This window comes from Narcine bancroftii, chromosome 4 (assembly GCF_036971445.1).
Source record: "Narcine bancroftii isolate sNarBan1 chromosome 4, sNarBan1.hap1, whole genome shotgun sequence".
NCBI classification, from domain to species: Eukaryota; Metazoa; Chordata; class Chondrichthyes; order Torpediniformes; family Narcinidae; genus Narcine; species Narcine bancroftii.
The window spans coordinates 191,360,343-191,384,008 of NC_091472.1; the positions used below are offsets into that span (position 1 = coordinate 191,360,343).

The 23,666-nt window shown below is 40.4% G+C and overlaps 2 protein-coding genes across 9 annotated transcripts in view; one reads left to right on the forward strand and one right to left on the reverse strand.

The window, feature by feature from the left end:
- The window catches only part of pheta1 (PH domain containing endocytic trafficking adaptor 1), a 117,501-nt gene that overhangs the window by 14,925 nt on the left and 78,910 nt on the right, over positions 1-23,666 (reverse strand). The window contains exon 1 of one of the 5 annotated variants that reach the window (XM_069933377.1): positions 17,514-17,591. The exons of 2 other annotated variants lie outside the window; for them this stretch is intronic. The gene's annotated coding sequence lies outside the window, so the exon portion shown is untranslated. Of the gene's footprint in view, positions 1-16,959; positions 17,454-17,513; positions 17,592-23,666 lie in introns of those variants that run through there. 2 more of the 5 variants (XM_069933380.1, XM_069933376.1) reach the window with 2 other exon arrangements.
- The window catches only part of sh2b3 (SH2B adaptor protein 3), a 208,700-nt gene continuing 202,219 nt past the window's right edge, over positions 17,186-23,666 (forward strand). Inside the window, exons 1-3 of one of the 4 annotated variants that reach the window (XM_069933367.1) lie at positions 17,186-17,470; positions 17,677-17,787; positions 18,225-18,296. The gene's annotated coding sequence lies outside the window, so the exon portion shown is untranslated. The remainder of the gene's footprint in view (positions 17,471-17,676; positions 17,788-18,224; positions 18,297-23,666) is intronic. The other 3 variants (XM_069933368.1, XM_069933369.1, XM_069933370.1) reach the window with 3 other exon arrangements.

The window sequence follows — 23,666 nt, forward strand, 5'->3', positions numbered from 1 at the left end:
CTGCATATCAACAATCTTCAAAAAAAAATCTTGCATAAACTTTTGATCCTCTTCATTAGGTGCATATATATTGATCAAATTCCAAAATTCTGAATATATCTGACACTTTATCATTACATACCTCCCTGCTGGATCTATTATTTCCTCCTCTATTTTGATTGGTACATTTTTATTAATTAATATAGCTACACCTCTAGCTTTTGAATTATATGGTGCTGCAGCTACGTGCCCTACCCAGTCTCTCTTTAATTTATTATGTTCCAATTCAGTTAGATGTGTTTCCTACACAAATGCTATGTCTATTTTTATTTCAGGAAATTTAATAGCCTTTTTTCATTTAATTTGGTTATGTATTCCATTAATATTTATAGTAATATAGTTCAACATGGCCATCTCATATCCTGTTTACACCTCATTTCTGCTTCCTCACCACAACCATCCCCCTTTTCATCTGTTTTCCCTTATTGAACTCAATGTATGACAACATAATTGACATAAAATATTTCCACAACTCCCACATCTAATATTCCCTTAACCCCAAATGACTCCCCCCCCCTCTCTGAGTTGCCCCTTATCCCTTGCCGGGCAACCACAACTCCCCTCACCATTTGGATTGCGAACCCGCTTGCAAGCGTCAACTGATTTCGCAGTGACGATTATTCTTTCCCACCCAAACCCCTCCAGAAAATACTTTTTTCACACATATCACAAAGCTCACCCTCTTTTTTTCCCCCTTACTTCCTTTCTTCCCTTTTCTTTCCCTTCTTTAGTTCTTACATATACATTATTTTTACATCTTTATATGTATTTTTATCACCATTCTTCGTTCTTGTTACATCTCTTCATCGCTCCTTCTGTCCCTGCAGGCGTTCTGCAAATTTTCGTGGTTCCTCCGGATCCGAGAACAGTCTGTTTTGCTCCACAGGGATAAATATTTTAAGCACAGCTGGATATCTTAACATAAATTTTATAACCTTTTTTTCCATAGGATTGATTTTGCTGTATTAAACTCCTTCCTCTTCTTTAAGAGTTCAAAACTTATGTCTGGATAAAAAAATATTTTTTGACCCTTGTATTCCAATGGTTTTTTGTCTTCTCTAACTTTATTCCTTGTTCGCTCCAGTATATTTTATCTTGTCATATATCTCAAAAATTTTACTAAAACAGATCTTGGTTTTTGATGTGGCTGTGGTTTCGGGGCTAGTGTTCTGTGTGTCCTTTCTATTTCCATTCCTTCCTGTATTTCTGTCATTCCCAGGACTTTTGGGACCCATTCTTTTATAAATTCTTTCATATCTGTCCCTTCTTCATCTTCCTTTAGGCCTGCTATAATTTTCCATCATATCACTTTTCTGAGCTAACAACTCTTGTGACTAACTTTTTTGTCAATTTCTTCCAATTTTCTTCAAGTTATTCACTTCCATTTCTACAGCCGTTTCTCGTTCCTCCACATTTTCTAATCTTTTCCCTATTTCTGTCATTGCCAGCTCTATTCTACTCACTTTTTCTTCTGTATTTCATTTTTCTTTTCATTTCACTAAATTCTAATGTCAACCATTCTTTTAATGCTCTCATTTGTTCTTGAATTTTTTTTTTATATATATTCTGTCCATCTATTTTACCTTCTATTTCTCTGTGCAGATCTTGGTCGTCTTCTTCTGTGTCTGCACCTGTGTTTGTGTCTTCTTCTTCTCTTCCTTGTTTCTGTGTCTCTTCTGACTTTCCTGATGAGTTGCTTGCCTCACTTTGCTGGGCTTCTTCTTGCTTGGCTTCTTGCTGTTGGGCCTCCTGTTGCTGCTTTTCTTTCCTATCACTACTTTTTCTGTCGCTTTCCTCTTCTTCCAGCTGAGACCTCTGGTGTTGGGCATCCCTCAACTGGGCCCCCCTCCTGTCAGTGTTCTCCTTTTCCTTAGTGAGTGCACTTTTGTTTGGCTCAAAGAGCCATTTTTGCAGTCCATCGTTTGGGGTGGTCGCGGCTCTGTGGGGTTGTCACCAACCTTGGAGAATGAGCTCTCTTCTCCACGACAGCTCCCTGTTTCTTCATGCAGGTAAGGCCTTCTCCTTTCTCTTCCGGCGTATTTTCTTCTTTTTTTCCCATGGTTTTTACTTTTTCCTTCTTGGGTGCCATTTTCTTTCTTTTCTCTAAAACTTAATCTTTTATTTGTTATGTTTTGTGTTTCTTGAACTTTGTATTTTCTTCACTTTATTTCTTCTTTTCTGGAGAAGGCTGGTATTCTCCTACCGGCCACTACTTTATCACGTGACTCCCGGGAAATAAATGAATTGAGGAAAATTGGAAGAAAGAGACAAAGAAATTAAGGAGACACAAGATTTGTTATCCCAGAAAATTAACATGTTGGAAAACTACAGTAGGTGCAAATAACATAAAAATAGTGGACCTGAAAGAGGGCAAGGAAGGGATAGAAATTAAGGAATTTATAAAAAGATGGATCCCAAAGGTCTTGGGAGCGACAGACTTACAAGAAGAAATAGAAAGGGCACACAGAGCACTTGTACTGAAGCTGCACCAAAAGCCGAGATCCATTTTAATAAAACTTCTAAGATACACAACAAGAGAAAACATATTGGAGCGGGCAAGGAATAAAGTTAAGATAAAACAAGCAGCCATTGGAATACAAGGGACAAAAAATAATTTTTTACCCAGACATAAGTTTTGAACTTTTAAAGAGGAAAGAGTTTAATAGGGTGAAAATGATTTTATGGAAGAAAGGCTATAACTTTGTGCTGCGACACCCAGCAGTGCTTAAAGTATTTTTACCTGGGGAACAGAATAGACTGTTCTCGATCCAAAGGAAGCCCAAGGATTCGCAGAACGTTTGCAGGACAGGAGACGAGATGAGGAGGAGTAACACAAAAAAAGACTGGCAAGAAAAGGTATAAAAATATGTAGTAATATAAATGAGAGGTTTAAAGATGAAAAAGAGAAGGAAAGAAGGAAAAAAAAGAGCTTTGTTATATGTACAGAAAATGAATAGTGTTTCTCTGGGGGGGTGCTGGGGAGGGGGGGAAAACCGTCACTGTGAAATCGTTTGACGCCTGCGAGTATTATCGCAAACCAAATGGAAAAGGGAGTTGTGGTTGCCCGGAAAGGGACTAGGGGCAACCCAAATTGGGGGTGCTTAATGTCATTTGGGGTAAAAGTGTTATTGGTTGTGGGGATTGTTGGGGTATTTTATGTTTTAAGTGTGTTGTCATATAAATAAGGAAAACTTTTTTAAAAAAATTGAAGGGGATGGGGGTCCATCCAAGGAGGAGAAAAAGTGAAAACAAAGATTATAAGATGGGTACGTTGAATTATATGACCATAAACATTAATGGAATCCATAACCAAATTAAAAGGAAGAGGCTACTAACACAATTCAAAAAGGGAAAAAATAGATATTGCATTTGTACAGGAAACGCATCTAACCAAGGTGGAACATAACAAATTGAAGAGAGACTGGGTAGGACACCTAGTGGCAGCATCATATAATTCAAAAGCTAGAGGTGAAGACATACTAGTTAACAAAAATATACCAATCAAGATAAAGGAGGAAATAGCAGACCCAGCGGGAAGGTATGTAATGATAAAGTGCCAGATATAATCAGAATTTTGGAATTTGCTCAATATCTACTCACCTAATGAAGAAGATCAAGAGTTTATGCAAGATATCTTTTTGAAGATAGCAGACACGCAGGGAAACATTCTGATTGGGGGGGGGGGGGGGGGGGAAGATTTAACCTTAATTTGGATCCAGTGTTGGATAAAACTGGGGAGATAACAAACAAAAAGAATAAAGTAGCCAAATTCATGCTTATATCGATGCAAGTAATGAAACTAATGGATATACGGAGGACTCATACTACTCGAGTAGGCACAAGACATACTTAAGGATTGTTATGTTTTTGTTTTCGGCCCAAATTCAAGGGAGAGTCAGGAAAACTGAGTATAAAGCTAGACTACTTTCTGATCATTCATGCCTGCTATTAGCAATAAAACTGGAGGACATCCCACCAAAAACATATAGATGGAGGTTAAACCCAATGCTACTTAAAAGACAGGAATTTAGGGGGTTTATTGAATGCCAAATTAAAACATACTTTAAGATATACGCAGAGTCCATTAAAAGGGGACAGACAATAAGCTAATGTAACCAAAATAAAAAATGAATACAACTTGGAAGTAGAACAGTTGGAAAGAGAGATAGCAATTACAGAAAAGAAATTAGTGAAAAAGGAGGATATAAAGAAGAGAGAGTTAGCAGACAAAAAAAAATATGAAATATTACAAACGTACAAGGTGGAGAAGAACATAAAGAAAACAAAACAAAGGTATTACGAATTTGGAGAAAAAACATAAAATATTGGCCTGGCAACTAAAAACAGAGCAAGCTAAAAGAAACGTATCGGTGACAAGGAGAAATGATAAACAAATCACATAAAACCCAATAGAAATCAATGAAAACTTTAAGGAATGTTATGAGCAACTATACCAAATCGAGAACAAAGGAAAAAAATGATAAAATAGACGAGTTTTTAGCTAAAATCAAATTTCTGCAACTGCAAGTAGAGGACCAAGGTAAACTGATAAAATAGTTTGAAATAGAGGATGTACAGGACATAATAAGAAAGCTACCAAACAATAAAACATCAGGGGAGGATGGATTTCCAATAGAATTTTATAAAACATTTAAAGAGTTATTAATCCCACCCCTCCTGGAACTAATGAAGCAGGTGGAAGAAACACAAAACTTACCAGAATCATGCAAGACATCAATAATCACAGTAAGATCAAAAACGGGGAAGGACCCATTAACACCAGCATCATACAGACCAATGTCCTTACTAAATGCAGATTATAAGATAATAGCAAAATTATTAGCAAACAGAATGACTGTGTACCAAAATTAGTAAAACAAGACCAAACTGGATTTGTCAAGAAAAGACGAACAGCAGATAATGTTTGTAAATTTATTAATTTAATTCAAGGAAATAGAAGACCAACGGTGGTGGTTGCATTAAATGCAGAAAAAGCCTTTGACAGGGTAGACTGGAACTACTTATTGAAAGTGTTACAGAAATTTAAACTTCCAGAAAAATATATTAATTTTATTAGGGTATTATATAACAGGCCATTGGCAAAAGTAGTGGTAAATGGATATGTATCGAGCCAGTTCAAACTGAGCAGATCAACTAGGCAGGGATGACATTGTTCGCCTTGAAAATAGAACCATTGGCAGAGTTGATAAGAAAGGAAAATAAAATAAAAGGGGTAGAAATAGAGGAGAATGAGTACAAAAATCAGTCTATTCGCAGACAACATCATAGTATACCTAACAGAATCAGAGAGATCAATAAAAGAGTTATACAAGAAATTGAAGGAGTATGGAGAAATATCAGGGTATAAGGTCAACGCAAATAAAACCGAAGAGATGCCAATGAGTATTGTGGCCTAGACAGAACTCAAAAAAGAATCTCCATTTAAATGGCAATCACAAGCGATACGATATCTTGGTATCAGGATAGACAATACCACTTGTACAAACTAAATTATCAGCCATTAAATTAATAAGGAAAATACAGGAAGACTTGGAAAATTGGAAATAATTACCGCTAACATTGATACAGAGGGTGAACTGCATTAACATGGGTACAATACTTACTTCAAACGTTACCAATTCCCTTGACAGAGAAATTCTTTGTAGAACCAAGGAGAATAACAAGGAAGTTCTTAAGGAAGGGAAAAAAAAGAGGGTAGCACTGGACAAATTAACAGAGATATAAACAAGGTGGATTGCAGTTACCAAACTTCAAAAACTAGTACAGAGCTGCACAATTAAGGTACTTATCAGAATTTTACCAGACGGGAGAAAAACTGGATTGGACTAGGATAGAAGTAGATGAAATAGGAGAAAAGGTACTGGAGCATATACTTTATAAATGGGATTAAAAACTGGTGCAATATAACAACTCACCAGTACTGCATTATTTACTTAAAATACGGAAACGATACATGACCAAATACCAAAAATGCTATTGATGCAAAATTCACTAATCCCTTTTAAAATAGACAAGGAATCAAGAGAATAGAAAATTATTTTTTTAGGAAACAATTTATTAACATTTGAACAGTTGAAGGATAAATACAGAATAACTCATGGTACAATGTTGGCATATCATCAATTGAAAGTTTATTTAAAGGACAAATTGGGAAGTAGATTGAGACTACCAGAAGGAAGCAGCTTTGAATATGTAATTACAGACGCAATGATAATCTATGAATATTCAAAGTTTTCTTTCGCGATACCCTGCCCTGACATCTCAACGACGTCTGTCATTAAGGCACTTGACAAAATTTTCAGTATTTTTGGTTTTCCCAGTTACATTCATATAGTCAGAGGCTCAGCATTCATGAGTGCAGAGCTGCACCAAGCTCTGTTACGCAAGGGGATCGCCTCCAGCCGCACCACGAGCTACAACCCCCAGGACAACTGGCAGGTCGAAAGGGCTAACGCCACAGTCTGGAACACTGTTAACCTCACATTAAAGACACATGGTTACCCTGTTACTCGGTGACAAGAGGTGCTGCCTGAGGCACTACATTCTATTTGGTCCCTATTATGTACAGCAACAAATCAAACAACTCAAGAACGTATGCTTACTTTTCCTAGGAAATCAGGAACTGTGATAGACTGGCTAGCCTGTCTATCTGAGCCTGGAACCGTACTGATGAAGAGACACGCTCGGACGTGTAAAATGGACCCCCTAATCTAGCCAGTTCAACTACTGAACACTAATCCCAATTATGCCCATGTTAAATTCCCAGACGGGAGCAAGGACACTGTACCCCCAAGAGATCTGGCCCCGCCTGGTTCACCCCTTCTGCACGCCCCTACTCTGAGTGATCCTGAAAGGTTGGACGCACCATCCCAGCTTGTGACCCCTAGTAAGCATTCAGATGGTCATGCTGAGGCCCCACTGCCATCTCATGCTACAGACCAGGGAACTGTATCAACACCACCAGCTCCCAAGGTTGTCATTCCTGAAAAACTACCACCTGTTCCGATAAGAAGGTCTTCTCGCGTTCGTAAACAACCCAAGAGGCTCCAGTATTCATAGACATCTCATTGTATTCTGATTGCTCTGATAGTTACTAGCCTTGTTTTGGCTATGTCAGCAAATTCTCAATGCCATTTATTTTATTGTTGTATTACGCTTTCAGTAGATTTGCTTGCCTGCTTGAATATTACTTTAGCAGCTGTCCTTTTAATTTTAACCCTACTTCTTCTGGGGGAGACTGTGGTGAATCTGTGTTGTGCTGTCAATATCTTGGGTTGTGCTTAGTCTACTTTACTGACATTGGATGTGTATTATCTCTACCACTAAAGACACTCCCCTTGGGTATAACTGTGTATGCACCCATTGTCTTTCATTATTGTACCACTAGTATCTGCTAATAAAAGCCATGATTCCTGGTTAACTTCACAGCCTTCATCTTCTTCATTAACTGGCACTTCGCAGACCTATCCTTCTCCATAATTAACATGAAACTAATGGCATTATGATCTCTGGTCCCAATATGTTCCCCTACACATACTTCAGTCACCTGTCGTATCTCATTCCTCAAAATGAAATCCAGTATTGCACTGTCTCTAGTTGGTACCTCTATATATTGATTTAGAAAACTTTCCCGAGCAAATTTGACAAACTCCAAGCTATCCAGCAGCCTTTTCCCAGTCAATATGTGGAAAATTAAAATCTCCTATTATCACAGCTTTATGTTTACTGCAGCTGTCCGTTATCTCTCTACAAATTTGCTCCTCTAATTCTTGTTGACTATTAGGCAGTCTATAATATAACCCCATGAATGTGGTCATACCTTTCCCATTCCTCAGCTCCACCCATATCGTCTCAGTAGATGAGCCCTCTTGTCTGTCCTGCCTGAGCACAGGTGTGATATTTTCCCTAATGAGCAATGCCACTCCTCCTCCTCCTTTGATCCCCTCTGTTCTATCATGTCTAAAGCAACGGATGCACAGAACATTGAGATACCAGTCCTGCCCCTTCTGCAACGAAGTTTCACTAATGGCCACAATGTCAAAATTCCACATGCCAATCAATGCTCTCAGCTTGTCTGCCTTTCCTACAATACTGCTTGCATTGAAATATATGCACCTGAGAACATTTCCACCATGAACAAACGGGGCATGCAATTTTCACATCATCTTTTCCCCCCTCCTATCTACTCTGGTTCCCATCCCCCCTGCAAATCAAAAGTGATAATGTGTTGTGAAAGGCTGGTGATGAATCATATCAGTTGCTGTCTGAACTGTGACATGGATACATTCCAATAGTAACAAACCTATGGCAGATACCATCTTACTGGCTATACACAAAGCCCTGAAACATCTGGTCAGTAAATATGCATACATCAGGATGCTCTTTATCGCAATAGTTTGGCATTTAACACCATCAACCCCTCAAAACTGATCAGAAAACTTGGCAGTTAACACCCCACTGTGTAACTGGATCATGGATTTCCTCACCTCCAGACCATAATCAGTGAAGATTGGCAAGAACATCTCTTCCACAATCTCCATCAATACCAGAGCACCACAGGACTGTTCTTAGCCTCCTGCTCTATACACTTTACACCTATGACTGCGTGGCTCGGTAAGACAATAACACCAGCTATAAATTTGCTGACAATACCACGGTATTGGGTTGTATAAAGGAAGGAAACCTGCTGCATCACATTCTAGGAACACTAATAACCCTGAGTGTAAAGCCCTCCAAAAGGTAGTGGACACAGCCCAGGACATCACAGGCAAAACCCTCCCCACTATTGAGTACATCTGCAGGGAACACTGCTGTTAGAAAACAGCAGCAATCATCAAAGACCCTCACCAACCACCACACGCTCTATTCTCACTGTTGCCATCAGGTAAGGGGTTTAGGTGCCACAAGACTCACACCACCAGGTTCAGGAACAACTCCTACCCTCCAATATCAGATTTCTCAATGACAAACTCAATCAGGGACTCATTTAAGGACTCTTGTGCACTTTATTGATTTTTTCCCTCTCTATATTGTAGTTTATATTTGTTATGTTTACAGATCTTTATTTGTTTACATGCATATGCAGTGTAGTTTCTTTTTTGCACTACCAATTAGTGGTAAGTCTGCTGTAACTGCAGGAAAAAGAATCTCAGGGCTATGTGATGTCATGTATGTACAGACAATAAATCTAGTTTAAACCCACAGGAGCAGCATTAGCAAATCTTCCTGCAATGATGTTAGTCCCCCTCCAGTTCAGATGTAAACCATCCCATCAGAAAAAGCCAAATTATCCAAAATCCTGAAGCCCTTCCTTCTGCACCATGTCTTTAACCACATGTTAAGCTGCATTGTCCTTCTTTTTCTAACCTCACTAGCACGTGGCATGAGCAGCAATCCTGAGATCACAACCCTGGAGGTCCTGAGAGCCTAACTCCCTGAACTCTTCTTGCAGGACCTCCTTATCCTTCCTACCCACATCATTGGTCCCTACATGGACCATGACATCTGGCTGCTCACCCTCCCTCTTGAGAATGCCGTGAACTTAATCTGAGATATCTTGGGCACTGGCACCAGGGAGGCAACATACCATCCGGGTTACTCAATCTCTTCCACAGAACTTCTATCCGTTTCCCCAAACTATGGAATCCCATATTACTATAACTTGCCTTTTCTCCCTTCCCTTCTTAACCACAGGACGAGACTCCATACCAGAGACCTCCCCTAACAGTATCCAAAATGGTACTTTCCCTTTACCTCTCCTGACTGTCACCCCTTCCTCCTGCCTCCAAGGTGCTATAGTGTCCCTGCAACTCCTTTCAATCACCCCTTCTGCCTCCTGAATGATCCAGAATTCATCCAACTCCAGTTCTAATTCCTTAACTTGGATTGTCAGTTGCTGCAGCTGCATGCACTTCTCGCAGGTGAAGTAGTCAGGGATGCTGCTGGCTTCCCTGATGACCCAAATTCTGCAAGAGGTGTACTCCCCTGCCTTAGCTGCCATTCCCACTGTTTATGACTAGAGGAAAAAAATAATATCTAAAGCCTGCCTTTACCTGTACCTACCTGCTGGATCCTTTTTGTTCCTTGAATAGTGTGGCCTTTTCTTACTTCAGATCCTACTGTCCCTTGCTTCTTACTAGTTCTCACTAAAGCCTACCAACTCTGACTCAGCCCACTCCGACAAGCTGTGTTACATTCATTAAAAAATTTAGGTGTACAAGTTGACCCCACTTTTTCAGCTTCATTTTGAGGGTTTTATGCCATATCCGGCATACAAGTTGACCCCAGTTTTCTGGCTGCCCGAGGCGCCCCATTGACTGGCATATACATTGACCCCTCCCCCCCAATAGATCGTGCCGGGCATTGGCTGGAGGTGATTGCTATCATGGAGGGTCCAACAACACAACGCAGCACATGATGAAAATACGAAGTGAGCTTTAAGTTGAAAGTGATAGAAATGGCCAAGAAAACCAACAACTGCACTGCTGCAAGAAAATTTGATGTACACGAGAAGTTGGTTAGAGATTGGAGGAAGAAAAAAAGAGACTTTAAGAAACATACCAAAAAGGCAATGTTCTTTGAGAAAAGGAATCACTTGTTTGCCAAAAGTTGGAAAATTATGTTACAGAATGGGTACGTGAACAGAGGAAAATAAAATAAGAACATTTGAACTGCAGTGGGCCAAGTTGCATCCAATCCTCAGTGATGAGGAAAAATCTGGTATAATGCCAAAAAACAAAAATTGCACATAAATTACCAAAAGATCTTGATCATAAAGTTGTAAGTTTTCACCAGTTTATTATACAGAACCAGCAGAAACACTAGTTTACATTGGTAAATATCAGAAACATGGAAGAAAACCCCCCCATGAATTTTGATATGACTTATGAACTGTGGAATGGAAAAGTGTTAAAACTATGCAAACCAGAAGTACAGGCCACGAAAGGACCAGGTTCACCGTGTTATCGTGCATGGCCGACCGGACAAAGTTAAGACCCATGATAATCTTCAAATGCAAAATTAAATCTAAAATGAAATTCCCTGCAGGTATTTTTGTACATTTTCATGAAAAAGGATGGATGGATGAAAATGGTGTAAAACTATGGATAGACAATATGTGGAACAGGCGGCCGGGGGTTTACGCAAAGAACGGAGTTTGCTAGACTCGGATGTTTCGTAACCACTTAACTGAGAATACCAAAAGTAGATTAGCACTACATAATACTTACATGGCAGTTATCCCAGGTGGTTTGATATCTATATTGCAACCTCTCAATGTCTGTTTGAACAAGCCATTCAAAGACCATGTGCGCGATGAATGGAATACATGAATGTCGAGTGCAGAAAAGTCATTTACAAAAGGCGGGGCAATGGGTGCTGCATCACTTGATATGCTGTGTAACTTTGTGCTCAAGGCATGGGACAAAGTTAAAATAGGGATTGTGATAATCATTTAAACAGTGCGGTATCTCTTGTGAAATTGATGGCATGGAAGATGATTTATTGTGGGACACTGACGAAGAAGTTGAAACCGCCTCATCAGATACAGACTGGGACTCATAAGATGACTGTTTAAACAGTGAGAGCATGGATGTACTTGCTGCCATCTTTGCTTCAGACGATGATAGTGAGAGTGATTTTGAAGGTTGCTTAATTGTGTTGTTTTCAATAAAAATTTCAATGAAAATCTGTCACAGTTGGGTGGGTTTTTTTTTGTTTTTCAAGGGCCGACTCATATGCCAGATCAGAGCAGATTGGATTTTGAGCTGAATTTAAGGTCTCAAATGTATATCTGGCATATGTCAACCCCCATTTTTTTTGAGTTTTTTGGGTTTCACTACTCGACTTATAAGTCAAAATAGATGGCAAGTTAAAAAGAATAAACCACATCACAGATGGTGTGGAAGTATCAGTGAATAGTTACACAAAATGATACACCATGGACCCAGACTTGGTCAAGATAAATACAAAAAGAGGCATAAATCTACCATTTAGCCCCCTTGAGCTTGCAGCTTCATTCAATTGTACGATGGCTGATCTTCTTTCAAACCCAAAATCCTCTCCATAAATATACACAATAACTCAGCATCTACAATCTCCATATCATATCATTAGAAAATTTCTCCTCATCTTAGTTTCAAATGGCCTCAGTTGATAGTTTGACTCTTGCCAAAGGTAAATTGCCTTTTCAGCATCCATTCTTTCGTGACCAACTTGCAGAAAGAACTTCTGGCATTGTCGATACTATCCTACATTTTTTTCTTTCATGGGATGTAACGAGCAGTGCCAAAGCCAACATTTAGCATCTGCCCATAATTGTCTGAACAGTGGTGACTGTGATGAGTCACACATTTGATTGACTCCAGACTCACCAAAAAGCCAAATGGAAGGAGGCCAATTTCTTCCCAAACAGCATGAGTGAACCAGAAACCTTTTCATTACAAGAAGGTAGTTCAATGGCCAACATTATTGACATATGCTCTTTAATCCAGATTTACTTAATTATGGGAATTTAAAATCCCCACCTGTTCTGGTGAGATTCAAACTTGTGTTTCCAGATAAATAGCCCAGTTATTTGAATACTTGTCCAGTAACAGGCACTGCAGCATCTTCCTTATTCATGGATGCCAATGTCCTTGGAATACAACTCAAAATTACAATTGCTTTCCCAATTTGCTAAACCTGTGCCAAGTACCATTCTTGCAGGAGCAAATTCCTACAACTCTACATTAGCTTTCAGCTTCATCCCTTCTGCCCTCTTTAATCCAGTTATTACATGTTACCATTATGGTTAACCAGAAAATTATTGAAACTACTCTAATGTGCTGTGTTTATTGAAATCTACATCGTGATGAAGCAATATATTGGCAGAAAATTATAAACTAACTTTCACAGCCAACAACCTTGAGTCAATCATTAGTGTAAATATATCTTATTCGAGATTGCTGTACTGTGGATCAATAGTATGTAGTCCACTGGTATAACCATATAACCATATAACCATTTACGGAGCGGAAACAGAATGAAAAAATATTTTTCCTTGTTTAAATTATTCCCCAGTTTTCTTTCAATCTAGCCTCAATATTTTTAGATCCTCTCTCGGAATCCAGAAATATTGATTCTCAGTGATTGATCATGAATCCAGATCCCAGAATGTCGAAGAGAGATCAGAACTATCTATAGTTTGTAGCACACAAAAGAGAGTTTGGAAAATAGTTTTAAGAGGGTGATGGATGACAAGGAAAGATATAGAAGAAAGTTACATGAAATCTGAGCCAGATATTAAAAAAACCCTGCTTTTTGCACAATAGATTATGTTTACTAGCGAAGAAAACAAATAACATGAAACTCTGATTCTTAAAGCACTTAAAATATAGTAATTTGATCTGCCTTTTCCAATTGAAATCATATTTGGCGCAAAGATGGCTGTGATTTCTGCTATCAATTACCTGTGGATACATCCTCATCCCAACTGTAACAGCTCCTTCATCAAATGACTTTCCCTCCATTTTCATTCCATTGCCAGATTTTCAAATTAAAAAAAAAAGCTATCTGTGCCTGCAGGCAGCTTAACTTGGGCAACATTCAGACAAGAGCAATTAATTCATAGGTGACATTCACACCACACAAGCACCAAGCAATGACTATTTCGAGCTCCAAAAAGAGAATATCTTGCCTCTTACCTTACTTATCATATCACCACAAAAAAAAACCATCCTATCCACTGGATCTATCACATCTCCGAGCTGAGCAATATCATTCCTCTCCTTATTTCCCTGTATTCTTACAACTTTCTCTCTTTCACATGCTCATTAACTTGGAGTAATTTACATGAGCCAATTAACTTAGTAGAACATCATTGCGATGTGGAAGAAAATCAAACAAGCCGCATGCATACTGTAGCTGTAAGCCTAAGTCAGTTCCAAGTGACTCTTTTGATTCACCTACGCTTTTCCATCATTTAAAAGGACAGGTCAATAGAAGAATGGAAATATACTGTACTGGACTTGCTGAAGAGAGTGCTGCTCCAGAATTCTTCAAGAACTCCTAAAAGGCAGCTCACTTGATCAACAAACACCCAGACCTCCTTCCTACATATTCAGTTTTGCCATCACACCACAGCTGCTACGACACAAGTTTATAATGTAAAACGCAATGCAGCAACTTGTCAAAGCTTCTTTGAAGCATCAAATGGAAGAACAAGGGAAATAGCAATTGGAAACTTGCAAATTTCCCTCTCGTTGAGTCTTGGAAATAACGTACTTTCTTCTAGATCTAATTTGAAGAACTTCTCACCCACCAGCACTGTTGGAGTGCCATCATGGCAGGGACTGTAATGGTTAGGGGTAACAGCTCAACTTCAGAAGCAGTTATTACGGACAATAAATACTGACATGAATCAGGAAAATAATTTCAGACATAAACTGATGAGAGTATAAGATACAAGAACAGCGTTTGGAGGAATTGAACATGGAAAAGGAAGAAACTCAGTAGGTCAGGCAACATCTGTGGAGGCAAAGATATATTCAAAGTTTTAGATCAAGGCTCTGGATATAAATCAGAGCTATCAACTAGAGTTAAGGAGTTTTTCCAAAAAAAAAAATCACATCAAGATTAATAGTTTATTTCCAGAGGGATAGAAATAAACAATTCTTTGCAATAAGTGGGCCATCTGGTTTAATTCTGACTGCTTCACAATCCCACATAGTTGCATTCACCTCCCTTATTACAAGACAGGCAATTTTAATGAGATGGCCCTCCCACTCAAACTCACTCAATGGTTGTCTGATGTGATGGCATGTCTGACTTTGGAAAAAATTAGATGTTCCACCAATGAAATGAATCTTAACTTTATTTATGGGGCTCTTAATTATTTTCCAAAACATTTAAGATTAATTAGTTTCTAGTTTTCAAACTCAATGTTTACCTTCCTTTTTTTAAAAAATTGTAGTGAACTGTTTGTTAGTCAGCAGCCTCCAAAGGGAGGGGATTGAATTAATTAGTATAGTTTTTTTAAAATCTTTATTTTTACTGTAACATAGGTCTCAGTACCATCTGTTTTGCTATACGAGATTTGTTAATACTTTATTGTTATGCACCTATGGAACATTTATTTGGTAAAACCAATAAAAATATTGAAAAGGAAATAAACAAAATAAATCCTGCTAAAATTGTTTGGAATTTGGTTAGATCATGCACAATTTTATACAGAAATGTAAGGTGAATCAGAAATAGCTGAACATGCTGGATTCTATACTTTTCTAGAAAACAAAAGGCTCTGCAGTATTCCTTAAAACGACTAAAGGAGACAGCAGTACCACTTGGAGGGAACAGCTGAACTTCAGGTGACCAACAAAAGGGTCGCCGGGAAATCAATTAAAAAAAACTTTTCCCAGAAATTATGAGGGGGAACTCACTACCACAAAAAACGATTGTGGGGGAAGTAGCTGCGACAGAAAGGAAGAAAATGCTGAGAGGTAAACGAGCAAAGTGATGCATACTTTTGACCCTGAAAAAAAAAAACACACACAAATTGCTGGAGAAACTCAGCAAGTCAAACTGTGCCTTTATGTAGCAAGGGTAAAGATACATCACCAACGTTTGGGGCTGGAGCCCTTCTTCAAGGTGTGGGAGGAAAAGCACAGGATTCTGTTGATACTTTGGTTAAATGGGGAAAAAAACACACACACACAAATGCTGGAGAAACTCAGCAAGTCAAACTGTGCCTTTATGTAGCAAGGGTAAAGATACATCACCAACGTTTGGGGCTGGAGCCCTTCTTCAAGGTGTGGGAGGAAAAGCACAGGATTCGGTTGATACTTTGGTTAAATGGGGAAAAAAAAACACACACACACAAATTGCTGGAGAAACTCAGCAAGTCAAACTGTGCCTTTATGTAGCAAGGGTAAAGATACATCACCAACGTTTGGGGCTGGAGCCCTTCTTCAAGGTGTGGGAGGAAAAGCACAGGATTCTGTTGATACTTTGGTTAAATGGGGAAAAAAACACACACACACAAATGCTGGAGAAACTCAGCAAGTCAAACTGTGCCTTTATGTAGCAAGGGTAAAGATACATCACCAACGTTTGGGGCTGGAGCCCTTCTTCAAGGTGTGGGAGGAAAAGCACAGGATTCGGTTGATACTTTGGTTAAATGGGGAAAAAAAAACACACACACACAAATTGCTGGAGAAACTCAGCAAGTCAAACTGTGCCTTTATGTAGCAAGGGTAAAGATACATCACCAACGTTTGGGGCTGGAGCCCTTCTTCAAGGTGTGGGAGGAAAAGCACAGGATTCTGTTGATACTTTGGTTAAATGGGGAAAAAAACACACACACACAAATGCTGGAGAAACTCAGCAAGTCAAACTGTGCCTTTATGTAGCAAGGGTAAAGATACATCACCAACGTTTAGGGCTGGAGCCCTTCTTCAAGGTGTGGGAGGAAAAGCACAGGATTCTGTTGATACTTTGGTTAAATGGGGAAAAAAAACACACACACACAAATGCTGGAGAAACTCAGCAAGTCAAACTGTGCCTTTATGTAGCAAGGGTAAAGATACATCACCAACGTTTGGGGCTGGAGCCCTTCTTCAAGGTGTGGGAGGAAAAGCACAGGATTCTGTTGATACTTTGGTTAAATGGGGAAAAAAAACACACACACAAATGCTGGAGAAACTCAGCAGGTCAAACAGCACACTTTTAAACCCTGCATGAGTACCGGGTAGGCTGAGCATCTCAGGGTCCCCGTTTTGTGAATATACAAGATCACAAGACAAAGGAACAGAAGAAGGCCACTAGGCCCATCGAGTCTGTTCTGTAAATCAGCTACTCTACACTAGTTCCAATTTCTGGCCTTTTCCCCATATCCCTTGATGCCCTCACTAATGAGATACTTGCCTATTTCTTGTTTCAATACTCCCAGTGATCTGGCTTACACTGCTGTTGGCGCGGTTTAAAAAAAAAATTAAAAGCGAATGTAGTTTGGAGAATCCACCGAGGCCCTAAAGCACAAACTGGGATGGATGGAGGTCCCATCCAGATGTCTCTCTGAACGAGAAGCCCCTCCACGAACCGGCTGCAAGTTGTGCGCATGCGCGCGGCCGGACAACCGGCCACTGCCGGCAGTGGAACTCGGTGAAGAAGGGCGGTTATTTTCAAATGAACATACACCGAGAGGGAAGGATGGGGGGGAGACACGGAGCGATTCTTGCCCGAACCGCCATGGACTGCTCCTACAGACTGATTCCCCCTTCGCTCCTGGCACGAGAACGGGGAGGTTATCCCGATTTCCAGGCCGCTGCCTCGCCAGGAGTGAGGAAGGTGGGAGCGGAGCGGAGAAGGAAGACGTGGCCGCGCGCCGCTTCTCCCTCCGGGGCTGCGGAAAGAAGACCCGCTCGGCGGCCCTGAGGTAAAGAGGGGAGGGCGCGTGAACGCCAGTGCCGTTTACTCACTCGCCAGCTCGCCCGCAGGCCGCGCGCTCTCAGACCCGGCTCGCCCTCATCCTGCTTTCCCCCCCCTTGACGTGCACGACGATCCCCGTGACGTCACGGCCCCGCCAGGCTCCCTGGGCAGACGGTGTGACAGCGTTGCTTCCCTCCTGCCTTACAATTGCAGGGGTTTTCAACAGAGAGAGGGGAAAAAACACACAGCTTTGCCTTATTCCAAAAGAACAAGGAGAAAGTGTTGGAGCAGGTCGGTAGAGGAAAAGCAAGTTAAAATGCTCAGGTAATTGATCTTTCCCCCGGCCAGACCTCAGTTGCCTAACTCAAAACCTCTACGTGGAAATGTTGTTAAAATCCAGGTTCAATCTTGTTCGAACACTTTCCAGTTTAAAATGTTGAATTGAAACATTGCTTTTAAAACCCTCTCCGTAGTGCCATAAAAGTTATTACAATATAAGCAATTTTATTATTGTTAGGAGTAAATGCGACCAACGTGTTGGTTGGAACACCTGCCTGCAGGTTTGTACCTTTGGCGCATTTGTGGCACTTCTAATGTAACCACTTGATGTTCTCGTTGCACTTGCCCATTCATACACATTTGTGACCAAGAAAAAAAAAGTTAGGTTTTAATACTAACGCCACGAATCGTTTGCGTTTCGTTTTCCCATCGTTCTTCTACTTTTTTTTTGCCAAAACTTAATTTCGTTTTGATCATTCCAGAGACCAGCAATGTGAGGCCCACGCAATGTGGAAGATAGGACCTTGGAACAGAATCTAAAAGTTTTACCCCAGGTAAAGGGTAAATCTGTTCCTTTACTGTAGTTAATTAAACTGCCTGATTCCTGGAGTATCCCATCCGTTAACGTACTCTGATATAAAATGTCTTCAAGAACTTCAGATCTCAGATGCCCCATCTTATTTCTGCCATTAGATGGCACTTCGATTCTTCCATTCAGAATCCAAGATCAACTCGAATTCTTCCAAGTTGATCTGTTGCCTTTCAACCATCTGCAAAATTATCCACTGCAGACGTTTTATGTACATGTACAATAGGAATTGCAATCTTTTGAATTTGGGGAATATACATAATGATGACACCTTGAAATAAAACGTGATTGAATGCAAATAGATCATTCAAATATGTGAAAATGTTTGTTCACATATTTACTTGGTGGCAAATAATTGCACCAACTGTAGGCCCACCTTTTTTTTTGGAGTGTATTCCAGAATGTTGACAAGGTGAGGGGCCAAATATTTGTTGGGGAGCACCAGAAGGAACTTCTAGGTTAAAACTATGGGATTGAGAGGTAGAGGTCTGGATGAAAACAGAATAATGGAAAAAATATTAAGGGGAGAAAATAATTCAAGATTTGTATAATTCAGTATGTTGATGAATGTTTTAACATTAATAGATCAGACATTAACAGGATATAATATTTACTATGATCTTGATTTTCCAGTTTACTGAAATAATACTAGGGTGACAATGATTGTAGTTGAGCAGTTCTAAATAAAAGTAGAATACATTTATATCCTTCAATTAATGTCACTGAACTATATTATAAACAATTTAAAAGATAATAGGCCATTCACGCTTCAATTTTGCTCTGCCATTCAGCAAGATTATCTTGATGCTGATGATTGCATGGAACATGGTAGACAAGAACATCATCGAGAACTCCCAAAGACAAATGAATATGCAACAAGTCTCATCAACTTCATCAAGGCCTGTGTGGACGTATGTGCCCATGCACACTGACTGGGTGTTCCCCAACCAGAAGCCCTTGATGAATCAGAATTTGCAACCTGCTGAGGGCGAGAACAAGGGCATTCAAGGTCAGGGATTGGGAACTTTACAAGAAGTCCAGGTATGACCTGTGGAAGAGGATCTCTGAAACAAAGTTGCAATTCTGGAGGAAGCTAGAGACAGGTACATGCCATCTATGGCAGGGAGTGCAGGCTATTACAGCCTGCAAAGCGAGGGCAAACAATATAGATGGGTGTGACGCTTCATTACCTAATGAGCTGAACACCTTTTATGCCCATTTTGAGAAGAAGAACTAGAAACCCTGAAAAGGCTGAGGACCCTGTGATATCTATCTCAGAGTGATGTCAGAACATCATTCAAGAAGGTGAATCCTCGCAAGGCATCAGGCCCTGACAGCGTACCTGGCAGGGTACTGAAAATCTGTGCCAACCAACTAGCTGGAGTGTTCACAGACATTTTTAACTTCTCATTGCTGCAGTCAGAGGTTTCCTTCCATCTGTTTCAAAAAGGCATCAATCATCTCGGAGTAAGAAAAAGAAGATAAAGGAACAAGGAAGAGCCAGGAGATGGCGCCGAAAAGAGAGAAAGCCAGAATGACAGAGAAAAGAGAAGAAAGAAAATCTCCAGAAAAGAAAGAAGACGGCCTTACCTGCACACGGGAGCAGGGAGCCACCGTGAAGAGGATTGACCGATCCCTGAAACTGGTAGGTGCCCGGAGAAGCGGCGACCTCCCGACTGGCGGACTACAAAAATGGCTCTCGGAGCCAGACAAAGATGCGTAGTGCGCACACAAAAGAGGACGCCAACAGGAGGGAGGAAAACCGTCAATGCAAAATCGGTTGATGCTTGCGAGTATTATCGGAAACCAAATGGAAAGAGGAGTTGTGGTTGCCTGGCAAGGGAGTGGGGCAACCCAAAATGGGGGGGGGGGGGGGGGAGTGGGGGAGTTCAGTGTTATTTGGGGTGAAAGTGTACTTTGTGTTATTTGTTGTGGGGATTTTTGGGGTATTTTGTGTTTTAAGCGTGTTGTCATGTATTGAGAAAAATAAGGAAAACTTAAAAAACAATAATGGAAGAAAGGAGATGGGGGAGCCAAGGAGGTGAAAAAGAAGTGAAAACAAAGGAATTTGCTCAACATTTACACACCTAATGAAGAAGATCAAGAGTTTATGCAAGATATCTTTTTGAAGATAGCAGACACGCAGGGAAACATTCTGATGGGGAGGGGGGGGGAGAGGTTTAAGGTTAATTTGGATCCAGTGTTGGATAAAACTGGAAAGATAACAAACAAAAAGAATAAAGTAGCCAAATTTATGCTTAAATCAATGCAGGAAATGAAACTAATGGATATATGGAGGAGGCAATATCCAAAAGAGAGGGAATATTCACACTACTTGAGTAGGCACAGGACATACTTAAGGATAGATATGTTTTTGTTGTTGGCTCAAATTCAAGGGAGAGTCAGAAAAACTGAGTATAAAGCTAGACTACTTTCTGATCATTCACCCCTACTATTAGCAATAAAACTGGAGGACATCCCACCAAGAGCATATAGATGGAGGTTAAACCCCATGCTACTTAAAAGCCAGGAATTTAGGGAGTTTATTGAACGCCAAATTAAAACATAATTTGAGATAAACACAGAGGGCATAAAAGATCAGTTTATACTATGTGATGCAATGAAAGCCTTCGTTAGAGGACAGATGATAAGCTATGTCTTTGGCTTGGCTTCGCGAAAAGCGGCATCGTCTGCAAAGAGTAGTTCACGCACAAGTTTCTCTTGTGTCTTGTGCAATGAAAGCCTTCGTTAGAGGACAGATGATAAGCTATGTAACCAAGATGAAAAAGGAATACAACTGGGAAGTAGAGCAGTTGGAAAGGGAGATAGCAATTACAGAAAAAAAAGTAGCGTAAAGGGAGGATGTAAAGAAAAAGAGAGAGTTGGCGGACAAAAAAATAAAATAATCAATATTACAAACGTACAAGGAGGAGAAGAACATAATGAAAACAAAACAAAGGTATTATGATTTGGGAGAAAAAACACAAAATATTGGCCTGGCAACTTAAAACAGAGCAAGCTAAAAGAACTGTATTGGCGACAAGGAGAAATGATAAACAAATCACATACAACCCAATAGAGATCAATGAAAACTTTAAGAAATTTTATAAGCAACTGTACCAAACAGAGAATGAAGGAAAAAAATCAATAAAATAGACGAGTTTTAGCTAAAATCGAATGGCTGCGACTGCAAGTAGAGGACCAAAGTAAACTGATAAAATGGTTTGAAATAGAGGAAGTACAGGACATATTAAGAAAGCTACCAAACAATAAAACACCAGTGGAGGATGGATTTCCAATAGAATTTTATAAAACATTTATTTTTCTTTGGCTTGGCTTCGCGGACGAAGATTTATGGAGGGGGTAAATGTCCACGTCAGCTGCAGGCTCGTTTGTGGCTGACAAGTCCGATGCGGGACAGGCAGACACGGTTGCAGCGGTTGCAGGGGAAAATTGGTTGGTTGGGGTTGGGTGTTGGGTTTTTCCTCCTTTGCCTTTTGTCAGTGAGGTGGGCTCTGCGGTCTTCTTCAAAGGAGGTTGCTGCCCGCCAAACTGTGAGGCGCCAAGATGCACGGTTTGAGGCGATATCAGCCCACTGGCGGTGGTCAATGTGGAAGGCACCAAGAGATTTCTTTAGGCAGTCCTTGTACCTTTTCTTTGGTGCTCCTCTGTCTCGGTGGCCAGTGGAGAGCTCGCCATATAACACGATCTTGGGAAGGCGATGGTCCTCCATTCTGGAGACGTGACCCACCCAGCGCAGCTGGATCTTCAGCAGCGTGGACTCGATGCTGTCGACCTCTGTCATCTCGAGTACTTCGACGTTAGGGATGAAAGCGCTCCAATGAATGTTGAGGATGGAGCGGAGACAACGCTGGTGGAAGCGTTCTAGGAGCCGTAGGTGATGCCGGTAGAGGACCCATGATTCGGAGCCGAACAGGAGTGTGGGTATGACAACGGCTCTGTATACGCTTATCTTTGTGAGGTTTTTCAGTTGGTTGTTTTTCCAGACTCTTTTGTGTAGTCTTCCAAAGGCGCTATTTGCCTTGGCGAGTCTGTTGTCTATCTCGTTGTCGATCCTTGCATCTGATGAAATGGTGCAGCCGAGATAGGTAAACTGGTTGACCGTTTTGAGTTTTGTGTGCCCGATGGAGATGTGGGGGGGCTGGTAGTCATGGTGGGGAGCTGGCTGATGGAGGACCTCAGTTTTCTTCAGGCTGACTTCCAGGCCAAACATTTTGGCAGTTTCCGCAAAACAGGACGTCAAGTGCTGAAGAGCTGGCTCAGAATGCGCAACTAAAGCGCCATCGTCTGCAAAGAGTAGTTCACGGACAAGTTTCTCTTGTGTCTTGGTGTGAGCTTGCAGGCGCCTCAGATTGAAGAGACTGCCATCCGTGCGGTACCGGATGTAAACAGCATCTTCATTGTTGAGGTCTTTCATGGCTTGGTTCAGCATCATGCTGAAGAAGATTGAAAAGAGGGTTGGTGCGAGAACACAGCCTTGCTTCACGCCATTGTTAATGGAGAAGGGTTCAGAGAGCTCATTGCTGTATCTGACCCGACCTTGTTGGTTTTCGTGCAGTTGGATAATCATGTTGAGGAACTTTGGGGGCATCCGATCATTTAAACATTTAAAGAGTTATTAATCCCACCCCTCCTGGAACTAATGAAGCAGGTGGAAGAAACACAAAACTTACCAGAATCATGTAAAACAGCAATAATCACAGTAATACCAAAAACGGGGAAGGACCCATTAACACCAGCATCATACAGACCAATGTCCTTACTAAGTGCAGATTATAAGATAATAGCAAAATTATTAGCAAACATAATGACTGTGTACCAAAATTAATAAAACAAGACCAAACTGGATTTGTCAAGAAAAGACGAACAGCAGATAATGTTTGTAAATTTATTAATTTAATTCATGCAACTCAAGGGAATAGAGTTGCGGTTGCGTTAGATGTAGAAAAAACCTTTGACAGGATAGAGTGGAATTACTTATTGAAAATGTTACAGAAATTTAAACTTCCAGAAAAATATATTAATTGGATTAGGGCATTATATAACAGACCGTTGGCAAAAGTAGTGGTAAGTGGATATGTATGAAGCCAGTTCAAACTGAGCAGATCAGCTAGGCAGGGATGCCCATTGTCCACCTCATATTCACCTTGGCAATAAATCCATTGGCGGAGCTGATAATGGAAATTAAAAAGGGATAAAAATAAAGGAGAATGAGTATAAAATTAGTCTATTCGCAGACAACATCATAGTATACCACAGAACCAGAGAGATCAATAAAAGAGTTATACAAGAAATTGAAGGAGTATGGAGAAAT